We start from the raw sequence: 21,900 nt of genomic DNA, 5'->3' as shown, positions 1-21,900 counted from the left end.
AGGGGCAACAGAATCCTGAAGTGGAGAATGATTACATAGTACATAATACATTACATAGTACACCTTATTGGTTGTTTTTATTTTGCTATGCAATAAAAAATTTAACAACTACTTTACACCAGAAAGCATCTGCTATGTTTCACTTACAGTAGATAGAATCCATTTGCAGGAAGCAAAAAACAATAGATGTAAGTATTCAATTCACTTTCTCTAAACAGAAATTCTAAATCCCCTCAAGTTTAAAATCCTGATTAACCATCACAATGATCCTGCCCCTTTCCTGACTGCAGAGCTTGGGCATCAGAGCCATTACATTTATTTTTAAATTTTCTATTCCTTTTGCAAAGGTAGTACAATGAGAAAGTTACTTTTCTTTCACATATACAAAGAGCATGGTGACTAGTATAAACAGTAAGGAAGTAAGGAAGGGAAAGCATCTTTGATGTCACTTCTCTCCCCATATAGGTTTCTTATATAGTGTGAACTCTTTTGTGGTATAGTGAGAGTGAATTGCCTGAACTCTACATAAGCATTTTGTTGCTGGGCTTTATTCTGAATGTATCTCCACAAACCTTTTTTTTTTAAATCTATACTCTAAACTGAAACTTTTGTAAGCTGTCTGTGCGCCCTAAATATCTATGTGCAGAAGTTTCAGGACTCACTATCTCAAAATCTGAATTCTTTGAAAAAGTTAATCAAATGGGATGTTTTTTATTACAATGATATTTTGTGGGTTTTTTTAACAGTCAAAATGAGGAACATTTCACCTTTAAAATGAAGAAAATTTTGTTATCATTGGAAACATTTTCTTAAATGTGCGTGTATAGGAGAGAGGAAATGAGGGCAGAGACTTAGAGTAAGAGGAGGAATGAGGAACAAAGATGGAGAAAGATGGAGGTAGTGGAAGATAGAAAAAGAAAGACATAAATGGAGAGAAGAGGGAGGGAAGGGCGGGAGAAGAGGTAAAGAGAGAGAGAGACAGGGACAGAAAGAGACAGAGACAGAGAGACAGAGAGAGACGATCATAGAATAATAACCTATGCCATTTCTGAAATAAAAGTTTATTAAGCTGAGACTAAGATTGGACGCAATTACCATGACTAAGTGTTTCCCACATTAAGCAAGTGATGGTTCTGGCAACTACATCTTTTTTTTTTTTTAAGTTAATTTAGATGATAATGAAGACACATTATCTTCAAAAGACATGAAGGACTTTTGCCTGATTCAGCCAGTGAATCACTCTGTAAACTTTCTACTTACCTCGTTGATTTGCAAAGAAAAAAAACTGAAAAGTGTAGAGGTGGTATTCTACCCTTTGTATTCATTAAGATTTACAGATGAGTAGACACTGTCTCATAGATATATGCTAGAAAGATTGCTAATATATACCGACAGAAGAAGAAGAAGAAGAAGAAGAAGAAGAAGAAGAAGAAGAAGAAGAAGAAGAAGAAGAAGAAGAAGAAGAAGAAGAAGAAGAAGAAGAAGAAGAAAGTCACAGCCTTCACAGCATAGAGCAGTTGACAAAAGGCCAAAGGAAGCCACCGGAAGAAGCATAGGAGATACAAGATGTCTTGTTCTTTAAGGTTGGAAGGGTATCCAACCAGATTGATTGACCAAGCACTTCTAATATCCAGGAGTGATTCAAGGAAGCTGTTATGTACACTGAGCAGGTGCCCTGTTGCTGTTGCCAATTAATCTTGCTCAAATGGATGTTGCAGTGGTGGCAGTGGTGGCAGCAGAGGCAGCAGAGGCACATTCCTTGCTCCCAGTCCCAATGTTCTGGGTTCCGGAATGAAAAAAAAGACACATGCACACAGTCTTGTATTTTATTATACCTTTAACAGCTCAATGGACAGGCTACACACAAACCTCCCCCTGGCTACCTCCGCCGATATTCCTGAGTTACTATTTACTGAAATCGATATTCCATCTTTGCTGCCTGAGATCCAGTCGGGGGTCCCACTAGGGCTGCTCTTCCCCAGCTCTTACGTGATTGGTATGCTCTCTTCTGCACCCCTCTTACTTCTCTTGGGATACCATAAAAAGGGAGAAAATCGCACATGGGCACACATGGTGCATGGAGCAACTTCCAACAACCTCCAACAACTTTAATTTTTCCCCTTTTATACCCCTCCCCCCTTTTTTTCAAGTTTTTTGGTTAATATAGGAGGGCCCAACTTACTATGGATGGGGCCAACATTAGGCATATAGTCTTGAGTTGCATAACAAAGCACACTGAATAGGCCGTAAGAAGACAAATGTCTCTAAAGAGAAAATCAGCTCATAGCAACAAATTACAAACACCACTCAAACATATTCTTCAAAAAACAGATTAATGTCGTTATAAAAGGGAATTACAATAGGCTCATTGATTACATATACTTCTTTTGAATCTTCTACCTAATTATGCATTCCTCATGTATCTTTCTCTCCAGAATTTCATTGCAACAACAAAGCAATAATTCTTTTGTGGTAGATCAAAGTTCAATCAAGTGAGTTTATAAACAAATCCTTAGCTGTTGACAATCTGCACTGACAAAGGAACAGGTCATCTGTCTTACATTTTATTTTTGAAGTCTTGATCAGCTAAACTGACTAATCATCTGTTCTCTATTCTTACATTCATGAGAGAATTTACTTTTAATTCACAATCCTGCATTTTCATGGTGCACACTGAAACTTGGGGCCACATCCCTAGGTCAAAAAAATCCAGGAACTGAGTCAGTTATAACCTAGAATGAATAATGTTTTCATGATCAATAATTGCCCCAGGCATATTTTTCTTGCTAGTACAATTACATGCTTATAACTCAAAAGAGCTCTTTGTATTCTTATGTCTAATCTATGCAGCCTTTGATATTCAGTAAAAAGGTTCACATCATATTGTCAATTCTAACCTTAAACTTTTGAACAACTACTGTAAATTACCAAAATTATTTAAATCACTTTATCTTCATAAAAACACTTAAATAAAGTCAGGAATTCCATTTAGTCATTAAGTCATCCAAACAGCATTATTTCATGAAAATTCATCTACATGTTGACCTAGAGGAAACTTGCCAAACCCAGTGGTCTATAACCCAGGAAGTAAACACACCAAACTATAGGCAGTGAGGTTCTCCCCTATGGCCAATCAACAATGGGAGGTATATGAGAAATATATAATATTTTCTCTAATTCGAAAATGTTTTGGGAACCTTTTTCTAACCATTCAAGTCTGAGCATATTTCCATTGCCCCCTTTGTCTGACAAGAGTTTTGAGAAAATATGGAATATTTTTTACACATGATTCTTGATATTATTCCTCTTTTATTAATTGGGGATCAAATTGATAAATGTATGGATAGAAGTAGATTGTAATTATAGAATAATAATATGTTACTGTCCTATAAATAAAACACTGCTTTCAGAGTTAATTATATCCTGATTGCTATATATAACTTTTGATAACATTGTCAATGGCCCTAACTCCAATTTCTGAGCAAGTTTGTAACAACTGAGTAACCATTGTGTTTTTAACAATGACTGTATAAATTTATGCTCATAAGTTATATAGCATGATATGCCACCAGTTGTTAAATAATTAAATATTTTACAATGCTATAATGAGAGAGTCATTAATGATAATAATGGGAATTCTTAGGAGACTGTGTTTAAACTAAGTACATTATCAGCCATAGTACCAAGCTAAAACATAAATTTAAAGGATTTCAAATTTGCTTTGATTTAAGGATTTTCTCATAAACTCAGTAAGAATATATGTTTCTAATTTTATTTCCTGATTCATTTGCTTTCTCAATCTCTTCTTTCCACAAAATCTGGGCGTTGTTCATAAAGTCACTCCCTTTGGAGTCACATATGTCCTATATCAAAACATTCTCACTGAAATAGATGATTTAAACCGTCTTCCAATAATTAGCTATGGCTCAAATCCTTTCCTAGGAAAGGATTATTATTTCTTACAGACTGGAAGAATTAATTTATCCTTCACCTCATTCTATCTGTTTCTCTTTCTTTCTGGAATTCTTTTTAAGTGTGACATCAGAAAAAACTTTGGGTTTACATATCTACAAATATGCCAGGATACTCAGAGATGCACTGGAAATGATGGTTATCCAAATAAATTATATTCCACCAGTGAAATAAAAATTGACTATAAAACTGAGGGTATTTAATATTTTGTATTATTATATTCAGTTCACTTCCTTTAAGAAATATGAAAATATTAAGACTGATAGATAAGCTCTTAAGAATTGAATATGATTATCCATCTCTGCAGCAGTGCCTCTAACATTGTCTCTGTGACCTTCCTTTCCGTGAATACTCAACATTCGTTGCCTTAAGCTTATATCTAAAATGGATATGATATGCCATTCATTTTAATATTGGTGTTATTTGAAATTCAAACTATGGTCTTATGAAAGTTCCACCTTCCTTCATCATTTTTCTCATACTTCTTGTGCCACCATGAACCGTGTGATGTCAAAAACAACTAGTTTTTTCCATGTTAGTTTGTCTCTTAAGTGACCAGATGGAATATCCACATATTTTTTTTATTGTTCACTCATTTCTTCTAACTCAAAATACTCAAAGGATTCAGGAATCTCAGGAGAGAATTCTTAGGGATGCTTAGGGGTCATACTTTCTTCCAGTATTCCAAACCCCATAATAAACTGTGAACATTTGAAAAAAAAAGTTGGAAATGCTTCTGAGTAGTTTCTAATGACAAGGTTGTTAATAAACTGTGCACGTTCCTGGATGTTGTATGCCTATGGAATGCTGAGATACATTTTACACTTCTGTAGGAAAAACCATTTAGTACAGAAAATTATACCCATACACTACTTATAACTGTTCTGTTCTTAATAAATATAATTTTTATTCTTAGAAAATTTCCTAAATTTACAAATACCAGTATATCAAAGATGATATTATTTATCCCCTAGACTTGCATATTTTTTGAGATAGATGATTTTTATAAGATGTTGTTATAATACTTTTGAATGTAATTTGAATGATAGTTGATCTGTATGGTTTGATTTTATAGCAGAAATATATAAATGATACCACCTTATATGAATATTTCATAAATTGTTACATTGTAGATAGCTGCAGTCATATTAAATCACCATATATCACATGTAAATACACTAAGAATTTTGAAGTCTCAAAATACAGAGGCTTTTTAAGTATGGACTCAGAATCAGTCTTAAGAGTCATGCATGGTTTTTAAACTTTTAGCTACTAAAATAATTGAATTATTTTATGATTACATTAAGTAATTTCACATACATAATTATATTACCTTATTATTAGTTTAATTTATTACAATACACCAATTAATGCATATTATCTAAACAGTTGTTTCAATTACTGATATAAGGGATAAGTAGAATATTTTAGAAAAAATGAAAGCAGAATATTTTGTACTGAAATAGCTATAGGAGTGACTTAAAAGTTTTTATTCACTAGAACAGTGGATCTTGTAATGGCCACAGAAAGGGCTGTTTTTATTGTCCAATTAGTCTAACCTAAAGACATTTTAGAAGAAATACCTTTATTCATAAATATTTGAAAACATATTTGAACTAAAAATACATTGGAAGTATGATAGGGAATATTTAGTAAGATGAGAGTGGGCAGCAGTAATGGAGGAGATGGTTACATGACTGTAATGGACAGTGAACAAGATAATTATATATAAATATATGTATAAAAATAAAAATGGTGCTTTAATTATGCCCAGATTGTGAGGTCCTCATAGACCACCAGAGGCCACCAGGAGTCCAAATCAAATTCAAAAGCAAAGAGTTTATTCAAGCCCGTGCTCAGACTTTTCAATCTCCCCAACATAGTGGAAGGTGGAGAAGGTTCTGAACTGGTACAAGCCTTGCCTATTTATCATGAGAGCAGAGTTAGGGACTTTCCCAGTAGGCACTTACATGATCTGTTAACATTTTCTTGGCACACATTTATTGGCTAATAATGATTTCAGCATCGTATAAACAATGGTTATTACTTTAATCAGTGGACTTTAATCATTAGGTACTTTCTACTTAAGAACTGATTGGTTGTTGCTAGAAGCAGTAGAGTGGCTATTTGCCCAGGCAAATTGTGACCATAGGGTGATATGGTTGCTAAAACAAATTAGAGGTTTTCCAGCAGCTGAGTTCATTGACAGGGCATGTTAATCATAAAATGGTGTCTGAACGCAAAATGGAGTTTGTAATGTTGAGCTGGCCCTTCATATTTTTGTGCACATGTGTAATTTTCTTATTAAGCATTATAGATATTTGAAGCTCTCAAAATTTCAATCTCCTAATTGTTTAGTGTACATAAGGTACTAAATCTGAATAATCATAGAACTTTAAAACATATTTGCATAGTTTGCAAAGATATTTAAAGTCTTCTGATCCAATGCATAAATGGTTTTTACATTGATTGAGTATAATTGGCAGTCTGCATAGAAAAAATATGAAAATAGATATATATTTGTTACCTTGCTCAAAGCTCAAATCTAAGTGGATCAAGGACTTCAATAAAAAACCAGATACACTGAATCTAATAAAAGAGAAAATGGGAAACAGTCTCAATCTCATTGGCACAGGAGGGAAATTTCCTAAACAGAAATCCAATTGCTCAGGTTCTAAGATCATGAATTGATAAATGAGTTCTCATGAAACTGGAAAGTGTCTCTAAAGCAAAGACATATAGCCAATAGGACAAACCAGCAACCTACACATTGGGAAAAAATTCTTCACTAACCCCTCATCAGACAGAGGGCTATATCCAAAATACATATAGAACTCAAGAAGCTAACCACCAAAAACCTAATGACCTAATCCAAAATTTATGTATAAAACTAAACAGAATTCACAAGAGAGGAATTTCAAATGGCTTAGAAGCAGTTAAAGAAATGTTCAATGTGAGAAATGTGAATCAAGATGACTGTGAGATTCCACCTTAAACCAATCAGAAAAGCTAATATCAAAACCTCAGGTGACAACACATGCTGGCAAAGATGTGGAGAAAGAGGAACACACCTCCATTGCTGGTGGGACTGCAAACTGGTACAACCCCTCTGGAAATCAATCTGGAGGTTCCTTAAAAATTGGAAATAAATCTACCTGAAAACCCATCTATCTCATTATTGGGAATATATCCAAATGATGCTCCAACATGCCACAGGAGCACATGATTCACCATGTTCAAAGTTGCCTTATTTGTGATAGACAGATGTTGGAAGTAACCCAGATGTCCTGCAATGGAAGAATGGATGCAGAAAATATGGTTCATTTACACAATATAATAAATACTACTCATCTATTAAGATCAAGGACACCATAAGTTTTGCAGGCAAAAGGATGGAACTAGGAAATATCGTCCCAAGTGTGGTAATTCAGACACCAAAGGAAATGTATTGTATGTACTCACTAATAAGTGGATATTAGCCAAAAAAAAAGTACAGAATACTCAGAACAAAACCCACAGGACTCAGGAAGGTTAACAAGCTGAAGATACCCCATTTGAGAGGGAGAAGAAAGCAGCCATGAGGGGGTCAGTGGGAGTGAGAGATCTGGGTGGAAGATAGGAGAGGAAGGGAAAGAAGGGAATGTGATCAGGTATTGGTGGGAAGAGGAATGAAGCTCTGAGAGCCAGCAAAAAATGCAAACAGGCAACCTTAGGAGGTAAATATGGGGGGACCCTCTAGTAGGTACCAGAGACCCAGAAAGTGAGAAACTCTCAGGACTCAAAGGGAGAGACCTTGGATGAATTGCTCTTCAGTGAGGTGGGAGAACTTGCAGAGTCTACCTCCATTGGAAAGGGAGGATATGAAATAGAAGGGTGGGATTGCCATACTACAGTCAAAAGCTCTGACTCAGAGTTGTTTCTGTCTGAAGGAACTGCAGGGACAAAATGGAGAAAACATGAAAGAAAGGAGTTCCAGGTACATGCCCAAATTGCGAACTAGCTCAAGGGGACTTCCCACTGTTACTGATGCTGTGGTGTACTTACATACAGGATTCTAGTGTGGCTGTCTTCTGAGAACCCCAATAAGCCACTGAAGGAATCAGATGCAGATTCTAGAACCCAGCAATTGGACAAAAGAAGGAGACCCTTGTGACTAAACTGGGGAAAGGCTGGAAGAAGCTGAGCAGGAGGGTGGCCCCATGGAAAAACCGGCAGTCTCAAGTGACCTGGACTCCAGACATCTTTCAGACACTGAGCCACCAACCAGGCAGCAACCATCAGCTGATCTGAAGCCCCAGACACATACATAGCAGAGGACTGCCTGGTGTGGCCTTAGTGAGAGAAGTACCTAACCCTCTGAAAACTTGAGGGCCCAGGGAGTGGGAAGGCCTGGTAGGGTGGCAGACCAGGAGAAGGATGAAGTCTTTAGTGTAGAAAAAAAATGATTAAAGAATAAAATAAATAAATTAAAACAAAATCCCTAATGTGATCTAATCATTCAAACATAGCTTGCATTGCAAATGGTTCATTATTCTATGAGGTTTTGGGGGGATTCCTTCTCCCTATCTGACATAAAGTTCAAAGGAGTTACTGTTAGCTGGTACAAAATCAGTTCAAAGAGAAGCACGTAAGGGAATCTGAGAAGAGACAAGTTTGCACTAAATACACAAGAAAGATCTCTAATTTCAGAAAAAAAAATAAAATGCTTAATTTAGGAAGTTAAGCATCAACCTTCTTTCAGACAGCAGGAGGACAGAAATTTAGTATCCAAATGCAGAAATTAATCAGCATATTATAGTGCTTCAAAATTATTAGAAGGTTGTCATAAGACCTGTGTTTTTGTTTGCTCCTTCAATTCTAAGCTTAAAATATATCAAAACTAAGTATTTTCATAGTATATTTGATAGGGAATGCTCTTTTTAAAATATTATTCAGTTAAGGTGAGTCTAAGTATAAACTCTAATTTGAGGTCAGGTCAAAAACTTTATCCTTAATTTTAAAACCAGACTGAAGTTTTAAGTTAATAGAGTGTATAAAAATAGTAGCTTGTCTCAAAATTTGACATGGTAACTCACAGTGCTGACAGCTGAATGATCTAGATTTTCTTTTCCTTTGCATTTGAGATGTAGGAATGCTCAGGCATTGTTGGAGTTTTGTTAATCAGTAGTTTATATTCCACTAGTTTTTTAAATGTAATTGTTAATATTGGGCATGGCATTAACACCTTCTTTATAGAATCAGAGAGGCTATTTTCTATTATTTTGTCTTTGGGCAAGTTCATAATTTGATTCAGAAAGAGGGAAATCATCATTGTAATAACCAGTATAGTGTTTAACATTCTTTCATTTTTGATAATATCATAGTTAATATCAAGTTTTTAGATGTGGTGGTTTTGTGTCTGCCACATTTTTTGTCTCAGTACCATACCAATGATTAGATTATAAAACACAACTGTTCTAACTAGTAAACTGAATTATGCCAGTTAATAAAATGTGTTCATTATGTCCTAATTCATATGTGCCCAAGCATGTGTGACACAGATAAGGCCTTATAGAAGGATAAACATTTTTTCTCAACACTGTTTTATGTGCTTTTTAATTTGTTAGTAAATTTTTAATGTTTTAAATATTCAATTTCATCATAAGAAATATCTGAATTATAAGACACTATGCAATAATCCTACCAACTAGAACAAAAAAAAGGAATAGGCAATTAAAAAATTATATATATATAATTTTTGTCTCAGTACCATACCAATGATTAGATTATAAAACATCTAATGTTTTCCTGAACCAAGTGGACAGTTTCAGGGTTTTCTCTTGCCCAAGCTTCACCTAATAATGTTCAGAGATCAATAATAATAATAATAATAATAATAATAATAATTTATAAACTAGGAGAAGAGAACAATAATAATGTTCTTCTCTATTTGGAAACTTAACTTTTTTAACCATGGGAATTTAGTGGCTGCTCATCAGTATTCTAAAATTTATACATGCAACAAATGTGACTTGTTTTTGGTTTGTTTCATATAGAAGATATAACTGCAATGACTTAGATTATTAACTTATTTTATATTAAACAGCAAATTTTCACTCAGTCATAAATGGGATATTATTTTCAAACTTCCAGTCTCAAGGTTCAGACATCTATGAGGAAGAGGAGGCAGAAAGATTAACTCCATGGAAACAGTTTTCAAACACAGAAAGGCTAATCTTCATGTGCATTCACAGAGTCTGTGACAGCAGGCAGAATTCCAGCCATGTCAAAGGAAAGGAGTCACAATATCCCACTCCTAATCAAGTAGTCATGTGCAACTGATCTCATGTAGAAAGAGAAATATCAGTTCTGTTTTGTTTCCTATGGAGTCCTATGGTTTACAGCATCCTTACTTCAGGAGAGGCCTTATGCCTATGAGTAGTTGGCCAACAGAAAACTGGCTCTGTGTGGTTAGTTTTGTGTTTGTTTTGTTTTGGTATTTTTGTGTTATTGATACTTTTTCCTTTTTATCCCCCTTCTGTTTGTTTTCCTGTTTTGACTTTAATTTTCATTTCTTTTCTGTGTGCCTTTTTTTCTATTTGCAAACAAAAGAAAATAACTCATAAGAATAAGAATTGTGGAAGTAGAGAAGCATATTGTCTTTAACTCATGCATTATCTGAGTGTGATGTGAGCATGTATACTTGTGTGTGTGTGTGTGTGTGAGAGAAAGAGAGAGAGAGAGAGACAGACAGACAGACAGAGACAGAAAGAGAGAGACAGAGAGAAGGGGGAGAGAGGGAGAGAAAGAAAGTGGAAGAGAGAGGGAGAGAGAGGAAAGAAGGATTTGATAAAGAGGCTTCCAAATGTATTAATCAAATATGTATAATAATAATTAGAATGGACCAACTACTGAAAAATATTTATGTAATAAATGTTTATTTGGGGTTTAACGTAATCTTGTGTTGGTACTAATGTAGACAGTCTTCTGCTCTAAAACATGGCTGCCAGTGTGCTGTGCATCATTCCTTCATATAAACTGTTTTCTCTCCTTTCTTGACTGCTACATCTATCATATATTTTTTACAGTTTTGTAGGTTCTGTCTCTGAGACTGAGAGAGATTCTTGTTTGAACGTGGATGAGAGGTTGTTTCTTAGAGATAATAACGGATACATCCTACTTCTAACAACCATTACATTTTACTATTTCCTCAGGAAGTGTCCAGGCTCAGCTCCTATTTTACATTATGATTAGTTTTAGGTAGGGTTTCTAATGCTGCATCAAAATGCCATGACTGAAAAAGCAATTTGGGGAGGAAAAGATATATTAGGCTTACACTTCTAGATCATAATCTATCACTGTAGGAAGGAATTCATGTAGGGCTGAAACCCGGAGTCAGGGTTATGCCAAGGCCATAGAGGGATACAGTTTACCAGCTTGCTGCTCATGTTTGCTCAGCCAGTTTTCTTATAGAGAACCCACCAGCTCAGGGATGGCACCACTTGCCTTGGCATGGGTCCTCCCATGTTCACCAATAATTGAGGAAATGTCCAAGAGCTGGATCTCATGGAGGCATTTCCTCAGTTTAGGCTCCTTCCTCTCTGAATAATCTAGACTGTGTCATGTGGACACAAATCCAGCCAGCACATGATGCTTTAAAAAAGAATTCATTGTTGTTCTGCTCAAGAAAACTTCCCCTGTGCCAGTGCACAAAACCTTTGAGCATGCTTTTCAATAAATATTCAGACTTTTTGATATAAGACTCACCTAAGCTCATAATTAATGTAACTATTTACCAAGCTTGGTAATGTACAGTAAGACATTTCATTGTGAAGTAAATTAGCATGTATTATTTTTATGAGTAGATATATTTTTCACAGTGGATCACTTGAAAACGACTAAATTTTCCAAGTATTCTTATTATATAAGACTTATTCTTGTAGCATTATAGCTGGAAGGGTAAGCCTTTCTAAATTAATGCTCTTAGAGGATTCTTCATCTAATCAAAACCAGGATTGTTCATTTTATATGCAAAAGTTTTGTAAATTCCCTATGTCATAGAATAGATAATACATTGTGTCTGAGACTATATTCATATTTTGTGTGACTCACTTTAAAATGAATTATAGACACACATGTGCCTTCTTTGTACTTAGCATATTTATAGGTACAGGCATATTTATAGTTATATAAATGAGAATTAACAATAATTAGTATTAACATAACACATATGTTATAGATTATATGTATACAATGCCAAGCAAATTTTAGATATATATACTTGGTTAGTTTCCTCATCTCACTAAAGAAGAGAAAGATCTTTAGTAATTGACAGCTAAAATTCATTTTAAATGTTTGTAGGATGATGAGTCTTTGCATCTCTGAATAAGCATGCTTTCTACCAGCTATCAAAACAGAAATTTAAGATGAAATTTTCCATAAGTATATTAATGATATTTATCTCCCATTTTTATTTTAGCAGCAACCCTAAAAGAAAACAATTGAATCATTCTATGTTTTTTGTTTGTTTGTTTATTTTTCCTTTTGATGTTTTATTTTGGAGATTACAACATTTCTCACTTTCCTTTGCTCCCTACAAATACTTCCATATTACCAGGCACTCCTCTACCCACATCTTAGTTCCCCCATCCAAGAACACAATCACTTCCTCCTTCTTTTCTCCCCTTTCTTCTGAAAGGGTGGAGGGCCCATTGGGTATTCACCAACCTCAACAGAGTAAGTCTCTGAAAAGCTAGAAATATCCTCTCCCACTGAGGCCAGACACAATACAACAACACTGTTATGGGAAGGTATTATACAGACAGCTTAAGGATGATCTCCACTCCAGTTGTTGAGGGACCCACATGAAAACCAAGCTACACACCTGCTACATATGGAAGGAGCCCTAGATCCAGCTTTTTGGTTGGTGGTTCAGTCTCTGAGAGCTGTCAAGGGTCCATGTTCATTGACTCTGTTGGTCTTCCTGTGGAGTTCCTATCCCCTTCAGGACCCTCAATATGAACTCTTTCATAAGAGTCCCTGAGCTCCACTAAATGGTCTCTGCATCTCTTTCAGAAAGCTGCCGAGTGTAGTCTCTCAGAAGACAGTCATGCTAAGCACCTGTCTGCAAGCATAACAGAATATCATTAATAGTGTTCACAGATTTTTGCTTGCCCGTGAGATGTCTCTCACATTACTCCTTGGACATTTTCTCAGTATCTGCTCCATCTTTGTCCCTGCATTTCTTATAAGCAGGGTAAAATTTGGGTTGAAATTTTTGTAGATGGGTTGGTGTCCTTGTAGTTCCACTGGGATTCCTGCCTGGCCTCTTCGTGTTCCTTATCTCCACTGCTGTGAGCCTCAGCTAAGGTTACCCCCATTGATTCCTGGGAGGCTTCCCCATCTGACACATCCTCAAGCAATGGAGAATCATTCTTCTTGCTCCACACCCTCCCCAGCATGTGCTATCAATTGAGGATTTTTTTCCTTTACTTTTTATTCTTGTTTTAATAAGGAGAGTTCTTTTGTATGGAAAGAGCTAGTACAACCACTTATTTGGAAGAAGAAACAATGGAGACTGACCTAGAGGGAAGAGTATGTGAATTCATAATTCCATTTCCTATCCTAAGTAAGAGGTTCCCCAAATCATTTCTAAAGAAGCTGCACAGTATACCTTTAGCATCCTCCATGAAAAGACAGAGGAAAGGACAAAATAAAAACAAAAGAAAATGACCTTTAAATGACCTTTAAAAAGAACACCCCCCCACCCCTGACAAGCCTTTTCTACATATGTATGAGGTGGAAAGCAGAGGGCATAGGACCCTTTTCTTTTTGTTTGGTTGTTTTGTTTTTTTGTTTTTCGAGACAGAGTTTCTCTGTATAGTCCTGGCTGACCTGGAACTCACTCTGTAGACCAGGCTCGCCTCGAACTCAGAAATCCACCTCCCTCTGCCTCCCAAGTGCTGGGATTAAAGGCATGCACCACCAACGCCCAGCTCATAAGACCCTTTTCAATAAAGGGGCCTAGTACAAAATCTCACAGGTACTGCTGCTTTGGTATTGTGACTTGCAAAGATGAAGCCTGAGGAGGTTGCAGGTCTGAAACAGACAACTGGGAGCTTCAGTCATGTGCCTGGAAGATCACCAATCAGAACTGGTAGACAGTGGAGAGAACAACTGGGTAACTGCTGGTCCCCAACTCTGACCATTCTGTTCCAAATAACCTAACTTGTCTTAGTGCCATCTCACAAAAGAGCTGGATTTCCCACCCATCAAAAAATGCAGAAGGCAGACTTCCTTGCCCATGGTTGTAAAAGATTCCAAATGGACCCTTCTATTCAGACTTACTGGAAATAAGAGCAAGGTGGACTGTAAGGTAACATGCAAATACCTGGTGTGGGGGGGGGCAGAGTGGTTGTTGGGAGGTGGGCCTAGCCAGAGTTGCCTCATGACCTCAGTAGGCATACTCTTGTGCCCTGGGCTCTGATTGTCAAATCAGTCACAATTTCATCCATTGTATGTGGCTCCAGAAGACAAGACAGCAAGGTTGATATTGGCATGTTCCCCAAGTATCTCTAGAAGCAGCAGAGAAGCCATGGCTTTAGAAATGACCCAGTTTTTCTGAAGGTGTATTGCAATCCTCCTTTGTCTATCCCCCTTAAGGAATTTTAGACCCAGAAGTGTTCTATGAACTCTTGATTTTGAAAATGGTAAACTTGGGAATAAGACAAGGAAAGCAACTGTTAAGTAAGGAGACTAAATTCAGATGGCAGAAGTTTTCACCAATTGAGGCTTCATGTGTACCAAGAGACTGAAGTGTCATGGTTGCAAAACTATGGACTGTACCATCAGTGGTACCAACAAAGCCATCAGCTAGGAGGTGGCTTCAGTAGGCAGGAGTAAAAGATTCTGCTCCAGGTCTACCCATCTCAGTAAAACAGGTAGATGCTGTGTTGTACCAATTTAATTCCTACTAAAGGTCATGGAACCTTGAAGGATGCTCCTCTGATTTTATATCTAATCAAAATATGGGGGTTTGAAACAAAAATAAGACCCAAGTCCCATTACACTTGGAGCTTGACTCTTTAAAACCACCTGAAGAGACACTGCATCTTAAAACACCTCTATAGTACAAACTTGGCTTGACCAGATTATCCAGGGCAGGAACATTTGGCCTAAAGCCAATACTGTGTCCCCAGAGTATAGTTGCAAATGTGCCTCTCAGAGGTGAGGAGCCCAAGGCTGATGCCATAGACATGGTAAGCACACCAGTTTGACATTCCTTTCCTGGACAAAGTTTTGATCTTAGCCGTTATGATGCTTGTAAGAAGGAATCTCAGTGTTATTTTGATTTGCATTTCCCTGATGACTAAGGACTTGGAACATTTATTTATGTGTTTTGGGGACATTAGAGATTCCTCTGTTGAGAATTTTCTGATTTCTCTGTGCCCACATTCTATTGACTCTATTGTGATCTTTTGAGCGCCTTTAGCTATCTGAATGGCTTTAGTCCCTGGATGTTCCCTGTTGTAGTGGGGGGGGGGCAGTTTACCCTCCATGATCCTAGGTCTCTGTTGGCTATCATTGGACTGTATGGCTCTGGATCAACAGGTCTGAAGAAGTTGAGCAGATAGGTGTTTGGACAATGGCGGTCCAACAAAGATAACCAGCAATCATATTCTTAATCCCTTGTTCTTTTCTTTCACTAATCTGGACATTTTTATTCACTTTATTATCAGTATTTACTTGAAACTGAGTCACACTATGTAGTCCTATCAACATTAACTGATTGGTTAACTTGATAAGAAAAATCGGAAATAATAAACCAAATTGTAAACATTATTGAAATGATCTGGCCTGCCACTCCTTGACTGACATAATGCAGTCTATGTACAACAAAATTAACAACCCTCTATGTATGACTAAAAAAATCAAAAATGTTAAGAGAATTCATAAATTTAAGACAATTTTAGAAGCATATTTTGTATACATAATAAATCTTATCACTTACACATTTTTCACATTTAAATATTGTTTTAAAACTTAAGGTGAACAAATAATATAACTTACTACATTGTTTAAGATTCAGAGGCATTTAATATTAAAATGGGAAAAGGGAAACAAAATGGAAGCTCCCTGAATTTTCTTCATTAAAAGTAGATTCAGTATCTGTTCCTGTTTCAGGAATAGTGAGTAAGAATAGTTAATTTTTAATGAATTAGGAACCTTAAGAGCATAGGCATATGTGCAGAGAGCAAATGAATTAATAAAGTACAGGAGGTTATGAATTTCTCAAAGGAACCTGAAGGTAATTCAACTGTAAATATGGAGAGATAGTATAGACATTTAACATTTTCTAATTTTCTGAATGTTTAATTTGAGTTGCAGTCCTTTCTCTAATTATTTATAGAGAGTATAAATTAAAATTGCCACTCATGTTTTGTATTATTTGTTTCATACAACTTTATATCTATGAAAGGAAGACATCTTTAATTTTTAAATGATTTCCTTTAAAAGAGAATGATGAAGTTGACCTCTCTAAATGAGGTAATATGGAAGAGTATAATTGCATATTCAAAAACTAGAGAGTCAGCTACCAGAACCAAATAAAAATAAATATACTGTCTACATAACAGGCATACTTTCCAGTGAATTCCAAATTGTTGTACATTTAAAATACTGAATTCTAAAGGAGTGCCAAAGAGGTCACATTGCAAGTCATTTTGCATTTATGGCATACAGAAATAAAATTTTAGTGTTTGGAATATATCACCTCTTTTTAACTGCCCTGTAAGTGACAATCCCTTCATCATTTTAAGTAGGCATTCAGTATGAAATATAAAAGTTCACATGCTACTGATCAAGACAGGGAAAATTAGCTTTTATTTATTTTATTTCAAAGATTAATATTAAACTGTTCTGTCTGTTTCATAAAGAAATATTGTTTTCTTTTTCATATACTTGTTCCAGTAAGAACTCTTCTTTACTAAAATTTGTACTTGAGAGGGTCAGAAAATGACAAGTCTCTTGCTATGTAAGGAAGAATGCTGCTTACACTGGAATAAGTTTGCATGGAAATGTACTGCTCTAAAGTTGCTAGAGGTGGTGATACTGAGGTAGCTAGAGAGGTAGCTTGTGGAGAAACACATATTCAGTTACTTAAGCAAAAATGACATTGATAACCATTCATATGCTAAACAAAATATCTACACCATAGGCATTAAATTTGGAAATGGTACGAATTTCTGAACCAAAACACAAGAATCAATTTTTTCACACTGATTGCAGCCAAAAAGGCACTGATTCCAATAATATGAGTGTAAACTTAAACTTTTTTCCTAGTTGTACAATTTATTTTTTAATTTCAAATTTTAAGTATAGTAGTCTTACAATAAAGCTTTCATTTTAATTCAAAGTGTTTTAAACTTTGTCGCAGACTTGTTAACAGAGTTTTGATATTAATTACATCTGATTGATAAAACTGTAAGTTATTTATTATTTGATAGTCATCACAGAATTTTTAATCACTTTGTATTTTCAGTAATTGTATATTCATAGTTTTTCCAGCCTACCATCTTCCACTCAAATATACTTGACTGGTTCTGAAGAAAAATAGTTTCTTTCTGTTGACTCATTTGAGGAATTTGCTCATCTCATCCAAACTATGACATCTCATTTATTTATTTTTATTATTTTATTTACTATTATTTTTATTATTTTAATTTATATGTACTTATTTATTTACAACCAAAATGCTACCCTCTTTCTCAGTCCCCTCACAGAGATACACTCTATCCCCTATCCCTTTCTCTTATGAGAGGGTGGGCGCCCCTGGTATCCCCCAATCCTGGACTATCAAGTCTCTGTAAGATTAAGCACGTCCTCTTCCAGTAAGGGCAAAGAAAGGAGCTCTGTTGGGGGAAATGATACCATAGTCATGCTGTATTAGGGAGAGCTATCTGGTTGATAGGGGTCCCACATAGAGACTGAGCATCATGTCTGCTACATAAGTGCTGGAAACCTCATTCCAGTCTCTCTCTGTGTGTGTGTGTGTGTGTGTGTGTGTGTGTGTGTAGGTCTGTGTCTGTGTGTCTGTCTGTGTGTGTGTCTGTCTGTGTGTGTGTGTTCTTTGGTTGGTATGTGGAACCTTGTAGGGTAGTCTGTAGCCTGGTTGAGTAAAGCTTACTCCAAAGACCCAGTAGAACATCCTACAAGGGACGGAACCTGTGAGCTCTACTCTTAGACTGCTGACTCCTCAACTCCATAATCACGTGGCTATCAGTCATGTATGGCCACACCCCAAGCCCCTAGCTTTCTGGCTGGACTCCAGTCCTACAGTCACCAGGCTACAGCCAGATTTTCCCCACCCCATGGTTACCTGGCTGTTGCCAGGTAACCCAACCTACTATAAAAGAAGGCTTCTTGCCCCTCCTTACTCTCTCTGCCCTCTCTTATCTCTCTTGCCCCTCTCTCTTTCTCCATTCTTTCCCCTTTCCACGTGGTCATGGCTGGCTCTCATCCCTCTATCTTCTCTTTCTCTCTTTACTTCTCTGTCTCCTTTTCTCTCCCTACTTTCCTATAATAAAGCATTGAAACTATGAACTGTCTCTTCTTAGCAAAACCTGCCATGTAAGACCATGGAGCTGTCCTCAGCATTTCCAGCCACTGAGAAAGGACCCAGCCTCTTCCCAGACAAGCTTCCTCAACAGGTATCTGGGAGGCCCCATGCCAAAAAGGCATAGCCTTCTGACCTAGGACCTCCCTCCCCATCAGCCAGGCAGTCTCATACTCTACAGGTACTCAGGCATCTGCCATCCCTACACAGGTGTGGTGCGCCAGCTGGGCCTAGTCAGTGTTCCCCTATCCCCCTATGCGGGCTCTGCCCGCCAGTGTTTCTCCTATGTGGACCCCGCAACTGCTCCCCCTTCTTTTTTCCCCACATTGGTGGTTCAGTCACTAGGAACTCTCAAAAGTTCAGGTTAATTGACTCTGTTAGTCTCCCTGTGAGTTTTCTATCCCCTTACAGGCCTTCAGTTCTTCCCCAAATTCTTCTCTAAGAGTCCCTGGCATCCATCCAATGTTTGGCTGTTGGTAATGGTGTCCGTTCCAGTCAGCTGCTGAATAGAGCCTTTCAGAGGACTGTTATTCTAAGATCCTGTCTGCAATAGCCAAGTACTAACAGTCTTAGAGATTGGTGCTTGCTCATGGATGGGTTTCAACCCCAATATTTGATCCGCCATTCCTTCACTCTCTGTTCCAATTTTGCCCTTGCATCTTTTTTATTTTTTATTTTTTAAAGACAGGACAAATTTGGGGTTGAAAGTTTTGAGTGTGGGTTTGTGTCTTTATCCCCCAGTTCAGGTCCTCCCTGGGTATAGTCGGTGGCCTCTTCATGTGCCATGTCTACACTGTTAGACAACTAGGCTAAGATCATCCATTGACTCCTGGGAGCATTCCCATTCCAAGTCTGTGGGGCTTCCAAAAGACTCACGCTCTGCTCCCTCAGGTAGCTGTATGTTTCCAATAATTTTCTTGGTCTTCTGGTTCTCTCTCCTGTCTCTCCCCACTCATGTCCAGCCATTCCCCTCCTCTATGCCTCAACCACTTACTTCCCTCCCTTCTTCTGCCTCCTGTAACTATTTTGATCACCCTTCTAAGTGTGATTCAGGCACCCTTGCTTGGGTCTTCATCCTTGTTTAACTTCTTTTGATCTGTAGGGTGTATCATGTAATTCTGCCCTTTTTGGCTAATATACACTTATCAGTAAGCACATATCAATGTAAATCATTTAGGGCCTGGACTAATTCACTCAAGATGCTATTTTCTTGTTTCATTTATTTGCCCTCAAAATTCACGATGTCCTTGTTTGTAAAAGCTAAATAGTATTCCACTGTATAAATTAAGGCACATTTATGTATCCATTTTTTAGTTGAGGGATGTCTGGGTTATTTCTAGTTTCTGATTATTATGAATAAGGCTGCTATGGACATAGTGAAGCTTGTGTTCTTGTAGTATGGTGGAATATCTTTTGGTATATGCCAATGAGTGGTATGGCTGGGTCTTTAGGTATAAATGTTTCCATTTTCTGACAAACAGAATGGTTTCCAGAATGGTTACACAAGGTTGCATTCCCACAAGCATTGGAAGAGTTTTTCCCTTTCTCTATATCCTTGCCAATGTGTGCTGTGGCTTGAGTTTTTGGTCCTGGCAAAATTGATTGGTGTAAGGTGGACTCTCAGGAACATTTTGATTTGCATTTTTCTGATGACCAATGATGTTGAATCTAAGACTAAGTTAAATACACAGTAATTATGATGAGCAGCTTTATATTGGATATTTTCTTTATTTACATTTCAAATGTTATTCACTTTACCAGTTTCCCCAACCACTTTGAAACTCACTATCCCATTCCCACTCTCTGTTTCTATGAGGTTATTCCTCCACCCACCCACCTACTCCTGCCTCCCCACCCTTGAATTCCACTACACTGAGGAATCATTCATCAAGCCTTCACAGGACCAAGGGCCTCTCTTCCCATTGATGTCTGACAAGATAATCCTCTGCTACATATGCAGCTGGAACCATGGTTTCCTCCATGTGTACTTCTTGATTGGTGGCTTAGTCTGTGGGAACTCTGGGATTCTGGTTGGTTGATATTGTTGTTCTTCCAAGGGGTTGCCAACCCCTTTAGCTCCTTCAGTCTTTTCTTTTACTCCTCCATTGGAGAGCCCATGCTCACTCTAATGGTTGACTGTAAACACTGGCCTCTATATTTGTCAAGCTCTGGCAGAGTCTCTCAGGAGACAGCTATATAAAGTCACCAAACCCAGACACTATTGTGGATGTCAAGAAGTGCTTGCTGAAAGGAGCCTGATATGGCTGTCTACCATGAGTATTTTGCTTGTCTTTCTAAGAAAGACTGAAGCACCCACACTTTGGTCTTCTTCCTTCTTCATGAGCTTCATGTGCTCTGTGAATTGTATCTTAGGTATTCTGAGCTTTCAGGCTAATATCCACTTATCAGTGAGTGAACACCATGTGTGTTCTTTTGTGATTGGGTTACCTCACTCAGGATGATATTTTCTAGTTCTATCCATTTGCCTGTGAATTTCATCCCAGAATATTGCTGATGTACTTATTCCAATGTCAAACTATTAGAAATGAAACTATTCTAACTCTTAAGTTGAGCATAAGGTTTGACAAAATTGGGATTTGTTTCTGCAGCACACCTACTGTTATATAACATTTAATTAGAATTGTTAATTCTTAGTTTTCACTGGAATTTATTCATTATTAAAATGTTTATAAGACAGCATATGGTATTTGCCACCTAACTAAAATTAATATCTTTACCAAGCATAAATTTGAAAGATTTATAAGGGATTCTGTCTTTCATTTCTGAAATACTTTGCCTTAAATGCTTTTGTTTCAAAAACTTAATATCTGTTTATCAACTTTTTAACACGCTTGCTCTTCTCTATTTTCTCAGCCTTGAGTGTAGTGGGGAAGAGGGTGTTTGCACACAGATAAGCACTGGAGAAGCAAGGAAAGTTAAACATGAAGGCTTACCTCTTCAAATGAAGGAAATATCTTCCTCCTGTAGTACTAAAGAGGATGTAGTTCACAACAGCATATTTTGCTATTTGCAAGAACAGGCCGTATGTTTGTCATAAGGAGTTTCAATGTAAATGTGTCTTAAGCTTTGTTTTACACACTAGATGGAGTGTAAAACAAAGTTTGTCATTATGGAAATTTCTTCTACAATTATGCTGTGCTAAAATGTGACTTAAATAAACTACCTGGTGTCAGAATGCAGAAGATTGAGGCACCACTAGCTAACTAAGCTGAGCTGAACTGATTTTCATTCTTTTCTCACCTGGAACTTTCTCTGCATGTCATGATGCTTGTAGGGAACCTTCTGACAAACATTTTAGTACACACCATTACACT

The sequence above is a fragment of the Apodemus sylvaticus genome, chromosome 16, assembly GCF_947179515.1.
Source record: "Apodemus sylvaticus chromosome 16, mApoSyl1.1, whole genome shotgun sequence".
NCBI lineage: Eukaryota > Metazoa > Chordata > Mammalia > Rodentia > Muridae > Apodemus > Apodemus sylvaticus.
The sequence above is the reverse complement of the archived record's forward strand: the minus strand, read 5'-3'. Positions refer to the sequence as shown.